We start from the raw sequence: 18,972 nt of genomic DNA on the forward strand, positions 1-18,972 counted from the left end.
CCAGCCCAAGAGACCTGCTTTTTATGCGAGAATCCCCCATTCACACAGCCTGGCTGTCAATCACACAGCAGGGGGTTGTCCAGCCCGGACAACCACCTCAGCCAATCATGAAAAAGTGCGACTTGGGTTTCCTAGGATACCCTGTGCAGGGGGTGACTACACCCCTCCCTCACATTCAGCCCACCTAGACACCCAGGCGCCTTGAGGAGGGCTTCTTGGCAGAAGCCCACCAAAAGACAGTGAACAAAGAAGGCAAACCTGGTTTGCCGCGCAAAGTAAAACACAAGAAGGATTTTAACAAAAAGAAATGGCGAATAAACTGCACCGGAGCCAAAAGTAAAAGTATTTGGTCGAGCGGGTTTAAGTTCGAGGCTAACACAATAGCCTATAATATTACCACGTTTATATAAAATAACCGCGGTAGAAAATTAGGATAGATACCACTGCCACCAGCCATGTCTAAATGTTAAGAGCGAAACAATGCTCTACGAGGTACACAAAAGAAGGGGGCTACTGAAGTGGTGTACTCCAGAGTCCACAATCACAAAAACAGGTAAAAACACATAGCAAAACACAAGTAAGAGTGGTGAAAAGCTCACTCTCTTACCAAGTGGAAAGAAACAACTCCAGAGATCCAGCAAAGCTGCTGAGGGCCTCACTAGGTAAGGGGAATTAGCCATGAAATGAGAATTCTCCCTAACACTGACCGAAACGGACAACCGGATTTGCACAGTACCTTAAAACGGAGAGGGAGCTGTAGCTGAGGCGGACGTTCCTGGTGGTTCCTGCAGGCTCATGGTTCCTGAAGTGACTGTCGGACTGACACGAAGTAGGAAGACTGGAGGGTCCTGCGCCACCCAGGGAAGAAATCAGCAGCAGAGCAAAACAACGAATAAAAGGTGCGCTTCTTTAAACCCAAGCAGGGTCCGACCTTCCTGGCTATCTGGACCACTGTAGCTCAGTACAGCGAATTAGACTAGAGGAGGGGTCCTGGCTTGTAGTTTGGGTGAACTGGTTGGTCCCACCAGCTCAAGGGAAGAAGTTTCCTGGAGGACCTTCTCTGTCGTCGGATTCGGAGATTCAGACCTGCAGCAGGGCTTCACCGGGCGGTTCAGTCATGGTAGGGGTCCTCTTCTTCCAGTTCCTCATTGGTTCTTTCGTTCCAGTGGCGACTCTGCTCTTCCAGTCCCAGAGACCTGTTTTTTGTGCAGTTTTCCCCCCCATTCATACAGCTTGGCTGTCAATCACACAGCAGGGTGGCTGGCCTGGCAAGGCCAGTCCCCTTAGCCAATCAGACAAGAATGCGACTTGGGTTACCAAGGGAACCCATGGCATGTGTCCGAAGATCCCTCCCTCACATCTTGCCTATCTAGACTATCACGTGCCTTAAGGAGGGCTTCTGTGCAGAAGCCAGCGAAAATACAGGGAACAAAGGAATCATCCCCGGTTTCCGCGCAGAGAAAAACATGAGAAAGACTTTAACAAAAAGAAATGGCAAATAAACCCAGCCAGAACCAAAATAAAATGTATTTGGTTAAGCGGGTTTATGTTCGAGGCTAATATAATAGCCTGGAACTATACCACGTTTATATAAGATAATCGCGGTATAAATGTTAGAGTAGTTACCACTACCACCAGCCAAGTCTTAATGTTAAGGGAGCGAAACAAGGCTCCAAGAGGTACAGACAAAAAGGGATAAGAGTTAACACTTTCCAATACTCCATGTGAGATGGGGTGTACTGGGTCTGTGGTTTAAAGTGACTATATAAAGTTAATGGCAACTTTACCTGTTTCTGGGGGACAGTAGTCAGCCCCAGAAAAATGTAGTCAGTGGGAAGTCTCAAAGACAACCCTGTATCACTGCACTGAAGGTGCTGTGTGACACACACAAAAAGTGGTGCACATGGAGTAGGTGAGGCTCCAGTGCCCAAGATCACACAAAAAGTGAAAAACACACACAGCAAAACACATGTAAGAGTGGGAAAAAGGCTCACACTCTTACCAGGTGAAAAAAATAAATCCTAGAAATCCAGCAAAGCTGCTGGGGGACTCTTTGGGTAAGGGAAATCAGCCATTTATGAGAATTCTCCCTAATACCAGGAAACTTAGGAACCTCACTGTAAACAGTTGAGTCAATGTAAGGAGCCAAAGTTTGAACTTTTGGACAAATGGTCAGGTATAGTAGACTTTGAAATGAGTGAGAATAGGTGCATGAACATATGTGGTAATGTGGCATTAACATCTCTAAATCTAGGCGAAAGAAGCCGTCAGATCAAGATATTGGGCCTCATTACGAGGTGGGCTTTAAGGGGTTAACGGCGCCGGTATAGGTGCCGGAGCTACCGCCCTATTACAAGGTCCCCTTGCGGGACCCGCTCTGGATGTCTGGTTTTACCAGACGTCCTTAGAGGGTCCCGTGAGGGGGCCAGCATGCTAACAACAGGCCTGTCATTAACAGGCCCGTTGTTAGCATGCTCCCCATTTCCATTGAGTCCTAGGGGGGGCTCGAATGGGGATGGTCCGGGTCCGCATTCCCTGAATGGGGCAAAACCAGGGCCTCCAAGGTCAGAATGGCCCGGTATTGCCCCATTCAGGGAACCCGGACCCAGACCTGAGTTTGGGGGCCCATTGAATAGGGTTTTTTGGACACCTGAAAGGCTTCATACAAGGGGTCTTATTGATTCGGAAGCGTGCTGGAGATGCAGACATTCTAAAGGAACATTTGAACACATGATTTGGAAATGCTATGAGCTGAGAGATTTCTGGAGGAAAGTGTCATTGAAAATGAATGAGATTCTCATGTTTGATGTTGAATTTGACTATGTAGGTGTGATTCTGGGTGAAGATGAATTGGTGGCTGATCTGACATACCCTCAAAGTTGTTGGTTTTACATGGCATCTAATGCTGCCAAAAAAAGAATTCTCAGAAAATGGAACGATGTGGGGGGTCCACACTTTGCAGAATGGAGAGAATTATTCTCTGCAGATGCAAAAAAGATGAATTTATTTTATCTTATCTGGGGGAGGTTCCTAGATCTGGTTACCTAAAAGATCGTATTATTCTCTTCTGTGTATCTATTGTCCTTAAATCTACTGTGATGTTTTTGGTGTACTTTGTACTTGTGGTTTTTATTTTTATTTTATTGATATTATATGAATATGTATTTTTGGTTTAATGCTTGTTAAATTAATAAAAACTGTGAATACAAAAAGGAACCTCATTGTAAGTACCCACCTATGGGGCTGGCATTAAAGGGTGAAGTCAAGCTTATAAAAAACCCACATATTTCCTGACAGCCAACCCGAATCTGCATTTTAATTATTGAAAATGAATTCATGAAACCTTGACAGTGGGCGTAGTTCAGTTCGACAACTCTCATGCACCTCGGCTCTCATGCTCCATGTCTCCGGACATGACATTGGTGTCCGTACTTATAGCACTCACTATGCGCCCGGCCTCAGTTCCTATTTCCTGCATGCTCAGTATGCTGTGTCGGAACAGCATCTCAAAATACTTTTCGAATGCCACTATGGCGGGCCCTAAACTGTCAGGTTTTTGCACGGACGAGACTGCAGCTCCAAGATGTTCATCACCGGCCCACACAACATCTGTGTGTGGTGTCTGGGGGTGGACCATGACATGGAGCAACGTGCCTCGTGTCAGTCCAGGAAGCCGGACGCCTCAAGGGGATAATGCTCAGTGAAGTTGGTATTAGCTGGGCCCCCATCGAAGTCGTAAGCATGTCCGACTGCTAAGGCTTTCGGCCGACCCTGGAAAAGAAGTGCGAGATGGAGGGCAGTCTTCAGAAAAAGTGGATGAAGAGATCCCACTCCTGTAGTGAGCCCCATCACTCCTCTGCTTCCCACAAGAAAAAGAAGCCTAGGCACAGACGAGATGACAGCCCAGAGGGTTAGGTCATACCTGTCTATGGAGGCATTACAGTAGAGTGTAGAAAATGAGTGCTTGATCTGCTCACCAAGTCTGTGACTGGTATGGCTTCAGCCTTGTCATCGTCCTGGTATTGCTAACTACTGTGCACAAGGGAGCCAGTTGGAATGCGTCAGAGATGAGACACACGCCCCCAAGCTCAGCCCCTTTGAAGTTAAGGAAGGCTAGTACGTCGAGTTCGAACATTACTGTCGGGAGCCCCAGTGCATCAGTGTCAACCAGTGTGACCACGGCTTCGGCTCTGGCCACTCTGCAGACCCTGAGTTACATTCCTGAACAGAGGACTGAGTATTTTAAGTGTATCTACTCTACCTTCTATGAAGAGATGGATCCTAGCCCCTTCAGCTTTGAACTGCTTGCCAGGGTGAGGGATCGAGCCTCTGTCTGTTTTTTTGACAGATCAGGCGGAGCTCTTAGAGATGGTCTTGAGCCTTCAGGATGTGAGCCGTTTGGACACATCTTGTAATGTCGATATGCAGCAGCGGCCCCACACACGCACCTGAATGTACAATTTAGTACAATTGTTGAGACAGTGATGGACTTTAGCCCTCTGTGCCCCCTCAAAGTCGTTGGTACACTACGAATTGACAGATATCCTGCACAAGGGGTCACAGTCTGATATGGCTCTTCCATTTAACGAGGTCATCACAGATCTGGTTATGGCATTGTGGAAACACCTGTGCACGACAGTGGCTGTTGACAGGGAGATCACCAAGAAATACAAGCAGATAGTGACCATGCACTGGAGTCCCAAGGGCTTATTAGTCCAGGTTGCATTGCTCAACTCGAGGATGTAGACTCTTCCGATGGACAGAGACTCAAAAAAGACAGAGGCCCTCATTACGACCCTGGCGGAAATCGAAAAACGATGGCGGAAATGCAATACCGCCATCGAATAGCGCTCGGTGCGACTATGACCCGTCACCGCAAAGTACGATGCCATTAGCGACACCGTAGTGAACGCCAACGCTAACTGCACCAAGTACGCGCGCGCGCGCCATGCCAAACCGTAAATACCACCATGGCGCAAGGGTACGCGAATTCCGACCCTAGCGGACATGTACCTAACGCCATCAAGCACGGCGGAAAGTACCATTCCGCCATGGTGAGAAGTACGGCATCGCGAATCAACCGTAAACGGCCCCACTGAGTGCCTGTACACCGCTCCCTGGCCACATAGTACAACTCCCCGTAGGTGCAATGAAGTCACAATGCAACCAGTGAAATGTACAAGTCACCCATGCATGCCAACGAACAAAAGAATCTCAAGAGGAGCCAATGGGAGCCGCAGGGCACAGATGGCACGAATACAGAAGCCATTCCAATGGACATGACCACAGTCCCCCACCAAGAAACGCACGCAAACACAGGCACCTGTGACCAGCAATATTCCGAAAATCACATCATTCCACCAGTCCACCTGGCTGACCGGCATCTGTTACACAAAACCTAATCCCCCGCCCCTGAGCATGACATCATTCAAACAGTCATATTGGCAGCCCTCATCCCTGACCTCACTGGGCTTCGTAGGCAAACGCGCCCAGCACAGTACCACGCAACTATACTCCGAAGCTGGAACCCAATGCAGATCTCCTCACAATACATCGCTCCCCAAATAGGAATATGCCACATCACTTGCAAAGAAGAACGCTACACGGCCCACATCAGAATAGAAATTTAATGCACAACAAATTCACCAAGCCCATACAGCCATTAGGCCATGAACTCCAAAACACATTTCACCATTGTGGGCTGCATCCGCAAGAAATGACCAGCTACTTCTTGTGTGACGCCCTGTTCCTTCATGGTACACAGAGCCACATTCTCGTACGAAAAGGCAACATGGAAGCGCACAGAACCGCAGGGCAGTCCCAATGGGGAGGCACTAGTCCAGCTGAAAGGCCGAAATGTTGCTCCGAGCCACTAGTACTGCGTAAGGGCATGTGGCCCATTGGCGATCGTCCCATAAGATCGTAATGCTGCTCCACTGATTAACACGAAGCAGCAGGTGTGGGGAGTAAAAGCCATCTGCAGGAGTGGCATACAGATGGCAGTGGCAAAAGGGGAGGAGATACCTGTCAACCAAAAGAAAAGAAAAAGAACAGAATGGCCATCAGAACTACATTCGAACAACTCACTTCAATGATCACACTAAATCCACAGCCATATGCATGCTAGCCCACTCCAAAGGATCATCACCACCCCAAAACCACTTGCGACTCATAACTATCTATATCGAGGTGTAAACACCATCACAAACGAGTGTACCTGTGCATGCGTCTGTGAAAACAGAATCCATCAGATGGGATTGGTAACGTGCATGGACACAAGTGTCTGAGGGCGCGTCGAGACAGGGAGGGCTCAACAAGGCCAGATAGACGATGGTCCCACTATGGCAGCCCTGCATCACATAGCGCAGGGGAGGCGGACAGATTCCAAGAAGCCCTGTACATGGCAAACACTGTATCAAATCATCTGCCCATGCATCCATTCATCATTCCCTCATCCCGTAATGATAACGCCTGTTTCCATACTCACATAACATGTGAGAATTCCATTGAGTCTGTGCGTCATGCAGCCTGCAAAATCCACTGTGCCCCAGCCCGTAATTCCAGTGTTGTGAAGTAACATGTATTTGGGAACGTCCGGCCTCATCGTCCACTTCGCTATTGCGCATCCCAAACTATTCAAATCAATCATGCATCCTCGCCATGGCCCCTGTCCCAAGGACATTGAACAATAGAACGTTACATTTGCAGTCAGACCTGTGGGCATCTCCTCGCCGCTAGCTGATAACCGAAAGCGCCGCCCTTCGAATTCCTCATTTGCAACATCACGTCGAAAAGGCATCTGTGGCCGCTTGAAATCACAAATTAAACCATCTAGTGCGGCTGTGTGTGAAAATGGCAACTGCCTTCACTCACAAATGGGACGCCCCGCCCGTCGTTGCAACTCGGTACAGTGATGCATGAGGGTCCACCGTTACTCGAGTACTACGTTCCACTGAACCTTCACAAGTCTGTTCGCGACTGCAAAGATTGTATGTGAAACAATGGGACCATAGCCGAATGAACATATCAACCAATGTTACACGGCCATCGGGTACAAATACATGATTGCAACAGCAAGATGCCATACCTCGAATTGCAGCGTTGTGTGCGGGACGTGCTCGGCCAAAGGGGAGAGCAGCTTGCACAGGTGGAATGAATCACCACAGGTGGAGGCCATACAGCCTGAAAACACATAAATTGCACACCCAGTCTCCTCCCACAACCACACCCACTCCGAAATGCTACCGGCAGGACTCGCGATGTTGGCCCTGGGGGACCTGATAGCACTGCAAGTACTCCAACTCCAAGAAGAAGACGAACACCAACTACAACCGGCCGCACGGAGGAGACGCAGGAGGAGGAGGAGGGCAAGGCAGGGCCAGCAAGGGCCGCCAGCACAGCCACTACCACCACGCAGGCAGCCCGCAATCCCACGCCTCCGAGCACATCCGTTCAACCTCACTGATGAGCAGATCCACACCCTCTACCGTTTGGACCGGGACACCATAGCCGCCATTGTGGACATGACACAGGCTGACCTTGTCAGCATGATAGATAGCCCAACCGCCATCCCACCCCTACTGAAGGTGGTGTCTGTACTCCACTTCCTGGCCACAGGCACCTACCAGCACACAGTCGGACAGTTGCATGGCATTTCTCAGCCACTGTTCTCACGGACACTATTGCAAGTGCTCGATGCCCTCCTGCAGCACGCAGACGACTTCATCTCTCTACCACGCTCGGAGCAGGAAATTACCAACACAAAAGTGGGATTCCATGCACTTGGCGGCATACCGGGTTGCCTTGGTGCCATCGACTGCACCCATGTGGAATTGGTCGTCCCACATGCCATGGAGGCCCAGTACCGCAACCGAAAACAATTTCATTCTCTGAATGTACAAATGGTGTGTGACTCCAACAGGATCATTACACATTGTTGTGCCCGATTCCCTGGATCAACCCATGATTCTATGGTCTTGAGGAACTCAACAATACCACGCTACATGGAGCGACACGCAGGATACAGATCCTGGCTACTCGGTGAGTCTCATTTCATGCATGATGATGTGGGGTATGTGATGCGGCAATGACCTGGCAGGAAGGGGGGGGGGGTGCGTACGTAGCAATGGCATTCCACATAATTCGTTTATCGTCCACATACAGGTGATGCTGGATATCCACTGAAGAGATGGCTCCTCACACCAGTCCGGAACCCACGGGACCAGCATGAGGAGGACTACAACCATGCCCACTCACGTACCCGTGTAGTCATTGAACAGGCATTCGGCCTACTGAAGACTCGTTTCCGGTGCCTCAGCAGGTCTGGCGGGGCACTCCTGTACCGCCATGAGAAGGTTGCAAAGATGGTGATGGCATGTGTCATGCTACACAACATGTGCGTACGTAGAAATGTGCCCATGCCCCCTGACGCAGAACTGCAAGCACCTGAAGATGGTCATGATGAGGGTGGGGATGTGGCAGCACCTCAAGGAGTCCGCGAGGCACAGGAGGGCCGTGACATTCGTCAGCATCTCATTGATGCATGCTTCTAGCACTCACGCCTGGTGGCTGATACATGGACACGGGACTCGTGGCACTGTGTGTGTCTGGTACATGCACAATATGGACTGTACGCCTATGATGGCCTAGTACACAAAGATCATTGTCCACACATCTCATTGGTTGATCGTGCATTGTTTATGGCATATGTGATATCATGTTGAACACCCTATCGACCCGCCACCCAAGTGAGTCCAACACACCCCCTCCACCCTCCTACCTCCCCCCCGAACACCAGTGTCCAAAGATGCTCATTGTCAGTGGGCAGTCGCTATTGCAAGCCCCCTCTGCGGGTATCAGGGGCACCCCTGCCTGTGGAGCGCAGGTTCCTCCCAGATCTACGTTGGGGGCTGCCCTGGACGGAACTTGCAACGGATGATGTCTCTGCCTGCTCACGTCCATGCATGTCCCTAAGGGTTTGTGAGAGCTCAGTGAGCACACGGCGCACTGCGGCAAGTTCGGCACATACGTCTTTGGACGTCGCATGCAGTTCCCCCCTCAGGCTCTCGGTGCTTCTCTCCATTTGGACTCTCAGGCTCTCGGTGCTACTCTCCATTTGGACTCTCAGGCTCTCGGTGCTACTCTCCATTTGTACTCTCAGGCACTCGGTGCTACTCTCCATTTGTGCCCTTAGTGTCTCTGTACTTCTCTCCATTTCTGCCCTAAGTGTCTCAGTTGATGTTTCTATGTCTGCCTTAGTGCCCCCACATTCATCGGCATGGTCCTTGAGGAGCGTGGCCAGTTGCTGCTGTTGCACGATTAACTGGTCGAGGGACTGTTGCCTCTGCTGGGCCATGGCCATTTGCGGTGGTGTCACAGAGTGGCTGTTCGCCTCATGTTGCCCTGCCACAGGGCTTGTGGGGGATGGCCAGTCGTCGTCTTGTGGGTGCCCCTGCGTGGTATCCTCATGGTGTACGGGATGGGACAGACAGGGGGATTGGGACAGGTCATGGATGGATCTGACTTCGACATCCCCGTCTTCTGTGTCGGAGCATGCTGCCATTAATGGGGTGTCACCTATGGTGCTGCTGCCACCAGAGGCAGTGCCTTCTGTGGCATCCATTGGGGGGACCTGTGGTGCTGCTGTTGTGGGCATGCTGGCTGCTGGGGTGCCTGTTGATGTTCCCTCCTCTGTGCTGCCACCTGATTTGTGCTGCTGCCGTGTCTTGATGCGTGCAGCTGAGGTGGAGGGTCTTTGGCCGTTGGTCTTGGCCCTCTTTGCAGGTGTGCTGGTAGGGGTGTCCTGGAGCTCGTCGTTTGGATCGGACCCTGTGGTGGAGTAAAGGAGGGCGGCCGTTATTAATGGGTCTGTGGGAATTGGAATGGCAATGTATCACATGCATTGGGGTGGTACCTGAGGGTGATTTGGGTCGGGGCCTTGGAGGTGCTTTCATTTGTGTGTGGAGTGAGGGTGCAGTTGTTTGGCAGCCTGCAGTTAGGGTGTGCCTGCTGCACGTGTAGTGGGTGTTTTTGGGGTTTTTAATTATTTATGTATTTATTGTGAGTTTTAAAGTGCGCTATCAGGCCAATGTGTGTGGACGTTCTCCTGGACATGTGTTACTGTTGCACTATGTGGGCACGTGGTACTTCACATGATTGGACATTGTGGTTTTGGCATTGTTTTATTTGGGACACCTACCTGATTCTTCGGATGTCTGCACTCCTTTCTCCATCCCTCCGACTCCCTCTATGCTCTCCATTCCAATGGTGGAGGCACAGATTTCTTCCCAGGGGGTCAACTTGATGGGTGATTCCGATCCTCCCCCGGTGGCTGTGGCAATGTTGCGGTTGGCAGAAAGTATGCTACGGACGCGTATCCGCAGGTCGTCCCATCGCTTTATGCATTGCTGTGGGTTGCGGGGTGCGGTCCCCACCGCACTTACCCGCTGTGCCACCAGGGCCCATATGGCCTTCTTGTTCGCAAGTGCCGTCCTGGTCATTTGCGTGGAGAAGACGGTGGCGGCATTCTCCTGGAGGGTCTCTGTAAGCACGGTGAGTTCCTCACGGGAGAAGTGGACCTGCCGCTTGCGGTCGCATGCTTTCTTCGCTACTTTTCCCATTTTTCTTGGTTTCGCTAGGGTGGATGACGGGTTGGGATGTGTCTCAGGGTAGTGTTTTTAGTGGTTGTGTGGATTTTGTGGTTTTATAGGTGTACGGCGTGTTGTTTCCCGTTCTGGGCCCATGTTTTTACTTCCGTTTCCGTATATTTCCGGTCACCGTACTTTCCGGTTGGCGCTCACTGCGGTGTCCGCTAAGATGGGTGGCGGTATTGCACCTAGGGCGCCGTACGGCGGCGGTGTGGGCCGTTTTGGGGTCATTTCCGCCATCGCGGACTTTGCACTTCCGCCATGCCGTGGTGCTCGTGCCCGATGGGTCGGAATGGGCCGCACTTTGCTCCATCGTGCAATGGCGGAAACGCTATTTACGCTGTGGCGGTCCGGTCAGTCACTTTCCGCCAGGGTCGTAATGAGGGCCAGAATCCTTTGCCATGAAAATCTTCATGTCCCGGAGCATTGTGCTAATGGCAGTGAATGCCTCCTGCACTCTTCTGAAATTCCAAGGGCCTCATTACACGGAAGGCGGTGATCCAGGGTGCTATTAGCACCCTGGACCATGCCGGTAAATTACCGGCACCGCCTTGGCGGTAAGGGGATTTACCGCCCCATTCCAAGGTCGGTGGGGCGGTAAATCCCCCTTCCGCCATTGCCCTTCCCCATTCCCATTTCTGCCCCATAGGGCTCTATGGGAATGGGGAAGGCGCTAATTACGGCACCGCAATTTTGCGGTGCCGTAACTAGCTCCGAGGTCCCTTAGCGGGTTGGTTTTTAACGCCTGCAAAAAGCAGGCGTTAAAGCACCAACCCGCTAAGGGACCTCGTAGTACGGCGGTAAGGGTTAACGGTCACCGTTGCCATTAACGGTGACCGTTAACCCTTACCGCCGTCCGTGTAATGAGGCCCAAGTTGTGTTGTGAAGTGAGGTGTTGGCACATTTACTGGAGGGAGAGGTTATAGATGTTTTTCTGGACACCATAAATGATGGTAAGGAGGCGGCCTGCCATGTCATTCAGGCTTATTTGAACGCAACAGATTGGTTTGCGCCGTCCATGTGGATATCAGCGTATCTCCATAGGGCCACTTACATCCGATGGTCAGCGTTGTCACTGGTGATTCAAACAAGACGCTTGGACATGGCTTTAAACAGAGAGTATCTTATTGGCCCCCAAAGCTGATGAGTCTCTGAAAAAATATAAAGAGTCAAAAATCATGACTAAATCTTTAGGACTGGCGGTATAACAGCCTTTCCCATTTTCCTCCTACACCTTTGGCGCAAGAGGAAGGGGTTTGTTGTTGGTGTGCCCCTTTTATAAGGAAGGCACAGTAGACCCAGGCTAAGCAAGCACAGAAGAGATTCTTATGCCCCGGCAGCAAGAAGTCAGGTGACTTCAGCGCTGGTACCTGCCTCAAAACCTCTTTGATGTCTCCCACCACACTACGCTGATTGCATAAAGAGACGTTGGGCATTAAAACAGGTGGCTGGAGATCACCTCCGAAGCTCGGGTGCTTCCGTTGGTCGACCGATGTTACTGTCTTACATTCCTGAGCAAACCTCCAGACAGACCTCATTGGACCCAAAACCAGAGCTGAGGAAAAGAGTTAGCCTCATTGTTGGCGAAGGGAGCAGTGGAGGATGTCCCAGCTCAAGAGGGAGGAATGGATTGATACTTTCGCTACTTAAAGGGAACTCAAGAATGGGTGAGGAATTTGTCCCATACTGGACCTCAGGGGCTTGAACAAGTTCTCGAGGAAATGTCAATTTAGGATGGTGATGTTATGAGAAATTCTCCAGGCTTTGCACAGCCAGGACTGGTTGGTATTGTTGGACCTATAGGATGCCTACTTCCATGTGCCAATCCACCAGAGGCACAGGAGATTACTGAGGTCTGACATCGGGAAGAAGCATTTCCAGTTCAAAGTGCGTCCCTTTCGATTGACCTCTGCACCCACAGTGTTCACCAAGCTGATGGCAGTGGTGGCGGCCCATCCCAGGAGGGACAGAGTCTATGTCCTGTATCTGGACGACTGGCTCATCTGGGGCTGCTTTCTGGAGTAGGTATTGAGGTGCTTTTGAGGACACTTGTTTTCTGCTTCCCAGTTCTGGCTTCTCCATGAATTTCCAGAGATCGCACACAGCACAGAGGCTCCAATTCATCGGAGGAGACCTGGAGTTGCAGGTGATAAAGGCTTTTCCCACCGAAGAAAGAGGCACCGTCATTGGTGAAATGGTCTCACTGTTCCAGAAATTGCACCATCTCTCAGCCTCAGATTCTTCCTGGACCTCATGACCACCAGCATTGCTCTGATGGCAGAGGCCAGGCTGATGATGTATTCCCTACAGTGGCTACTCTGTGGTCAATGGTTGCTGTTTCCCGGTGAAATATTGGATGTCCTCAGGGTTTCAATTATCTGTCGTGGTGGTGCGACCAGGAGATTATGATTGCGGTGGAACCTTTCTGGCTAACTAGCACAAACAGTTCTGATTGAGGGAATTTCCCCAGAGTGGAGCTCTGGGGGATGCCTTTTCAGTGGGGTGGGCCTCAACCTTCACTATGCATTACCCCCAATTCCAGTTATCCCGTTAGTTCTCAGGAATTTCAGGAAGTTTTGGCTCGCCTGTTCCTTCTTGAGAGGCTAAGATATGATGGCTGGGACTTGAGGCATGATGTATTGGAGGTGTTGCTGTCTACACAGAGGCCTTCTACGGGCACCATCTATGCCTGCAGATGGAGAAGGTTTGTGTCATTGTGCAGGGAGAGAGGCACAGGCACATGACCCGATGTCGTGCCCCTTCTGGGTCGTCTGTGAGTTTCTGGTGTCCCTGGCCATGCAGGGTCTACAGCTGGGCATAGGGAAAGGGTACCTGGGGTAGCCTTGCTTCTCTCTCTTTTTAAGAGACTACTGTTCCAGGGTTCTTTTTTTTCAGGGCCTATGGTTCCCAAGTCTTTAAGGGGCTTGCAAATGTGTTCCCCCTAGTTCAGTTTTAGTCTTAACCAAGGATCTTTATCAATCGCTCTCTCTCCACTTGATGGCAGGTCCCGTTGATCCTTTTCACTCTTTGTTGATCAGGTCTCTCACGTTGAAGACAATGTTTCTAGTGGCAATTACATCGGCCGAATGTGTAAGCAAGATGCAGGTGTGGACGTCTAAGGGCCTACAGTGACCAAACAGACTTTATCTCGTTGGATCATCCTGTGCACAGCTTAGTGTTAGAAAAGGGTGGGCAGGGAGATCCATTAGAGTCTGCGGGACCACTCCACAAGGAGGGTGGCTGATTCCTCTGCTCTGAAAAGAGGGGTGCCATTGAAGGACATTTGAAGGCTGCCATGTGGGCATCCCTTCTGACTTTCACAAAGCACTGCAGCTTTTATCTGTCTAGTGGCAGAGATACCCGCTTTGGCAGGGCCGTTTTGCAAAGCGTTCAGCCCGCCTCCTCCTCATCTACTGCTATGGGAGTCTATCCTGATGAGGAATCTGTGCGAGGCTGCAATGCATTGAAGGGAAAATCTCTTACTAGTAATGTTCATTCTATGGATTCTCCTCCCACAGATTCCTCATCACTCTCCAAGCCTTCCCCACTCCTGAAAGTGTTCTTGTGAGTGAGTTCTAAGAGTAGTAAAAAAAACAATGAAAAAAAAGGGAACGTGTCCCCGGTGCACAAATTGAGCCAGGATAAGGTACATTTGTTATTCTTGGTTATAGTTCCACACTAAAAAAAGTAGTCCCATTTTGTATATGTGTTTTCTTAACAAGGGAATCGATTCCCTCAGCTTCTGAGCACAGAGGAAAAAGGTGAGACAATGAGGTAGGGGGCGTAGTGTGTACTTTAAGTATGAAAGCCGACATCACGTCTGGAGTCGAGGAGCATGAGAGCCAACGTGAATGAGTCGAGCTGCACTAGGCCCCCTGTGAGGTTTTCTGAGAACAGCTGACACTGGTGGATATCTATCTCGATGAGTCTGTTGGCAGAGAATCTGTAGAAAGAACATTACCGGTGAGTAATTGCCCCACTCCACTTTCCTCGCACATTTACATCTTCATTTTGATGCCCCTCATGCGTGCCTTATAGCTAGAACATCTGGGTGCAGATTTAAGTGCATTCCATGGCTTTTCTAATATAACTGCACCTTACGGCATGTTTGTGTTTTCTATACACAGTCTTGGCAACTCTTAGACACATCCTTTGGAACACCTACTTTTGCTGGTCTAGGAGCGGCTAATGCCACACGTACTCCTTTGTGTTCCTAACTAACTTCCTTAAAGCAACTCTTGCACTAAATGCTGACATACTGAGTGAATAGACATGCATGTTTCCTATTGATTCAAGAATTATGCATGATCTTTTGCAATTGATAACAAATACATGTTATTTTTGTCTCCTTACCCCCTCCAGACACCCAAACCCTGGCATTGCGCCTTGTTGGCAGTGGGCAGTTTTGTAGCGGGCGCATTGAGGTTTACTATAGAGGAGCCTGGGGGACTGTGTGTGATGATTTCTGGAGTTCAGCAAATTCGCAGGTTGTGTGCAGACAGATGGGATGTGGAACTGCCGTGGCTTCTCGTGGTGGGGCCTTCTTTGGTCAGGGCACTGGAAGCATTCTTCTGGACGATGTTCTCTGCAAAGGACAAGAGGTGCACCTGTGGGACTGCCCCAACCGAGGGTGGAATGTCAACAACTGTCTCCATAGTAACGATGCTGGGGTTGTCTGTTCAGGTACATCACATTTTGATTTCTCCTATTGTACAAAATAATGTATTTCCGAAGCATCTTCAAAGAGTAAAGAAAACGAAAATATTTGAAGCTTTGAGAGAAGTACACGCGAGGAAGACTTTGGGGTGAATTAATCAGCGGGTATTTGTTGGGCTGATGATGGATGCATGTTTTCATGAAGGACATCACAACTGGCTCATAATATAAAGTACACTGCAGGCTTTTCTAGAGAGACCAGACTCCCATGTATTAGAAGATAGGTATGTACAGATTCCTCTCCTCCTCTCTCTTAATGTGTATCTGAAAGTGTCACGGTAGCTACGCTATAGTCCAAGTCATATAGCGCTGACATTCAGAAAACGTATTTCTCAGTCACCTTTGACCTCGCTGATCAAAGATTACAACATCTGGTGAGAAACTGATCTGGTCACTATGGGGGTCATTATGAGTAGGGCGGTAAGGGATTACCTGTAAGGAGACCGGTGCAGGTAATCCCTTACCGCCCAATTCCGAGGTCCCTTAGCGGGAACCGTAAGGAACGTGTGGTCTGACCACACGTCCCTTACGGGTCCCGCTAAGGGACCAGGGTGCTAATAACGGGCTTGCTAGTCGCCAGCCCGTTATTAGCGCCCTCCCCATTCCCATTGAGCCCTATAGGGGCTCAATGGGAATGGGGAATGGTTTGTTCATTGGAGACTTACCGGTCCCTCCAGGGTCAGAATGCAACGGTAAGTCCCCATTGAACAAGACCGGTGCCGGACCCGGTATTGGAGGCAGCCATGGCGAAAATAGCACCATGGCTACCTCCAATCTCGGAATGAGGCCCTATGTTAAGTTTGATGTTTCATGGCTGTTTTCATGTTGGAAGGCAGGTGGTCTCGTATTAGTGTTTCCATAGACCTGCCACTTCCTAACTTGGATCTCCGTGGTCTGTGGCACGTTCCTCGTCCTTATCTCGCACTGCTGCATGTCATGCATGCCAGTAGGTCCAGAGTACCACACTTTCGGATGATGCATTCGCACGAAAATCAAAAACAACACACGTGGAATAAATATACGCAGCCACAATTGCGCCATATAGGTGCAGGTAAAAGGTGTGCAACATATGCACTCACAATGTGTGCGCAATATGACTGAGTAGCCACCATGCATGAACAATGCACACTGAGTGTGCCATCACACAACCAAGAAACCACACACACACACTGAACACTCATTACCCCCACTTAAGTATCCCTCTGACTATGGGCCTCATTCCGAGTTTGGAGGTAGCCATGGTGCTATTTGTGCCATGGCTGCCTCCAAAACCGGGTACGGCACCGGTCTGGTACCGACTGGTGCGGACCCTGTAAATCCCCATTCAACCAACCATTCCCCATTCCCATTTGAGCACCCATAGGGCTCAACGGGAATGGGGAAGGCACTAATTACGGGCCCGCGAATTTCAGGCCTGTAATTAGCGCCCTGGTCCCTTAGCGGGACCCGTAAAGTACGTGTGGTCAGACCACACGTTCTTTGCGGTTCCCGTTAAGGGACCTCGGAATTGGGCGGTAAGGGTTTACCGGCACCGGTCTCCTTACCGGTACCCGGTAATCCTTACCGCCCAACTCAGAATGACCCCCTATGTATAAGCACATACAATATACTGCAAACACACTTTCCCTAATTCCAAACATCCAACATTCATGTAATATGCACAGACTCCGGAGACACTACACAATATGCACAAACATTTCTGCTGTAATAGTAGGGGGCGAGCACAAAACACAAATATTACACATAAAACTAACACACACATACAATATGCAGTTTGCACATACGGTAGTTCAGAATGCATGTAAGGCTAGATGGCATGTTCATAATAAGCACATACATGCACACACACAATGTACACACACATAGGCTTAGTCAAATACCTTTATTTGTTAACCATAAGTAGTTGGGCCCAAACACGGCACCCTGGGAGATCCTTGGATGCAGTGTCAGAATGCAGGGGTCACTATAGCTCAATGAAAAGGGGTCTTAAGCTCCAAGACATCCGGCCCAATGTCTAGTCCCGACTCTCCACACAATTCCAGGGCGCCTGCATCCAGTCCCTCAGAGGGCATGGAGAGTTTTAAGTGTATTTGTTATGATACAAACATGGAGTGCTGGGTGAGAAGGAACTTCTAGAAGAACAAGGGGTTCCTGGAGGGACAGTTTGAGGAGCTGCAGGGTCAAGGGGGACGTCCAAGGGGCTCTGTGCCCACATATTTACGCATTCAGAAAAGGCTCCAGACTACACTTCCTGGTGCCCCTGCTTGCATTATAACAACCTCCGTACTTGGCCTTGATCGATGATCCCTCTGATGTCCATTCCTCTGGTTTTTGTAATGAACACCTATGAGGGCAAGAACTTGTAGTGCTCCTCCTCTTTCCAAAAGGCAGGGGCGTGAAACCTTTAGCTCTTTGGACAACTCCCCTCAGCTCTAGACAGCATTATCAATGGCGAGGGATCATGTGACACTTAGTCTAAAACACCTGAAGGGCATAAGATGGCAGACCCCTTTCCTAAAGGTTCTTCGGGGTAGTATGTTGTGTCCTTGTCAGGCTATGTTGTGTCCTTCTCAGGCTACATTAAATATAGACACAAGCCAAAGGCAGTGCTCCAGGCCATAGGCTCACTTTTACTCAGAATCAAAAGCTTCTCTTCATCATTGTGGTTTCTTCCACAATGTTCATAAACCCCAGGGGATATGTCTCCCTTCCCCTATCCTTTTTCAAGATCTTGTAGTGTCAAGCGAATGACTCCCTTATACTGGTATCTGCCACAATGTTAATAAACCCCAGGGGTTATGTCTCCCTTCCCCTGTCCTTTCTCAAGCTCTTGTAGTGTCCAGAGAATTACTTCTTTCTCCTGGTATCTGCCACAATGTTCATAAACCCCAGGGGGTATGTCTCCCTTGCCCTGTCGTTTCTCAAGCTCTTTTAGTGTCAAGAGAATGACTCCCTTCTCCTGGTATCTGCCACCATGTTCATAAACCCCAGGGCGGTATGTCTCCCTTTCCCTGTCCTTTCTCAAGCTCTAGTGTCAAGAGAATGACTCCCTTCTCATTGTATCTGCCACAATGTTCAAACACCCAGGGGTTATGTCTCCCTTCCCCTGTCCTTTCTCAAACGCTTGTATCATCAAGAGAAGGACCCCCTTCTCCTGGTATCGTCCACAATGTTCATAAACCCCAGGGGGTATGTCTCAATTCCCCTGTCCTTTCTCAAGCTCTTGTAGTGTCAAGAGAATGCCTCCCTTCACCTGGTATCTGCCACAATGTTCATAAACCCCAGGGGGCTATGTCGCCCTTCCCCTGTCCTTTCTCAAGCTCTTGTAGTGTCAACAGAATGACTTCTTTTGAATGGATTGTGTCCTCCCACGTATTCCTCATCTTAGATATATTCAGCAGCCTGCTGCTTCTTTCAGAAATGTTTTCACCAGAGGGCGCTGTGCTCGAGGCCGTGTAGCTTGGTCCCCGAAGGGCGCTGTTGATCGTCGACGTCAACTGTCGTATAAAGGGCACGAGCCGCGCCCGTTGGTTCAGTTCCGTTTTTCCGAGCTTCTGCTTTGTGTATCAAAAATGGCGCGTCAGTTTTTCTCATCGAGAAATGTCTTCTT

This window comes from Ambystoma mexicanum, chromosome 8, assembly GCF_040938575.1.
Source record: "Ambystoma mexicanum isolate Mex_15411 chromosome 8, UKY_AmexF1_1, whole genome shotgun sequence".
Classification (NCBI taxonomy): domain Eukaryota; kingdom Metazoa; phylum Chordata; class Amphibia; order Caudata; family Ambystomatidae; genus Ambystoma; species Ambystoma mexicanum.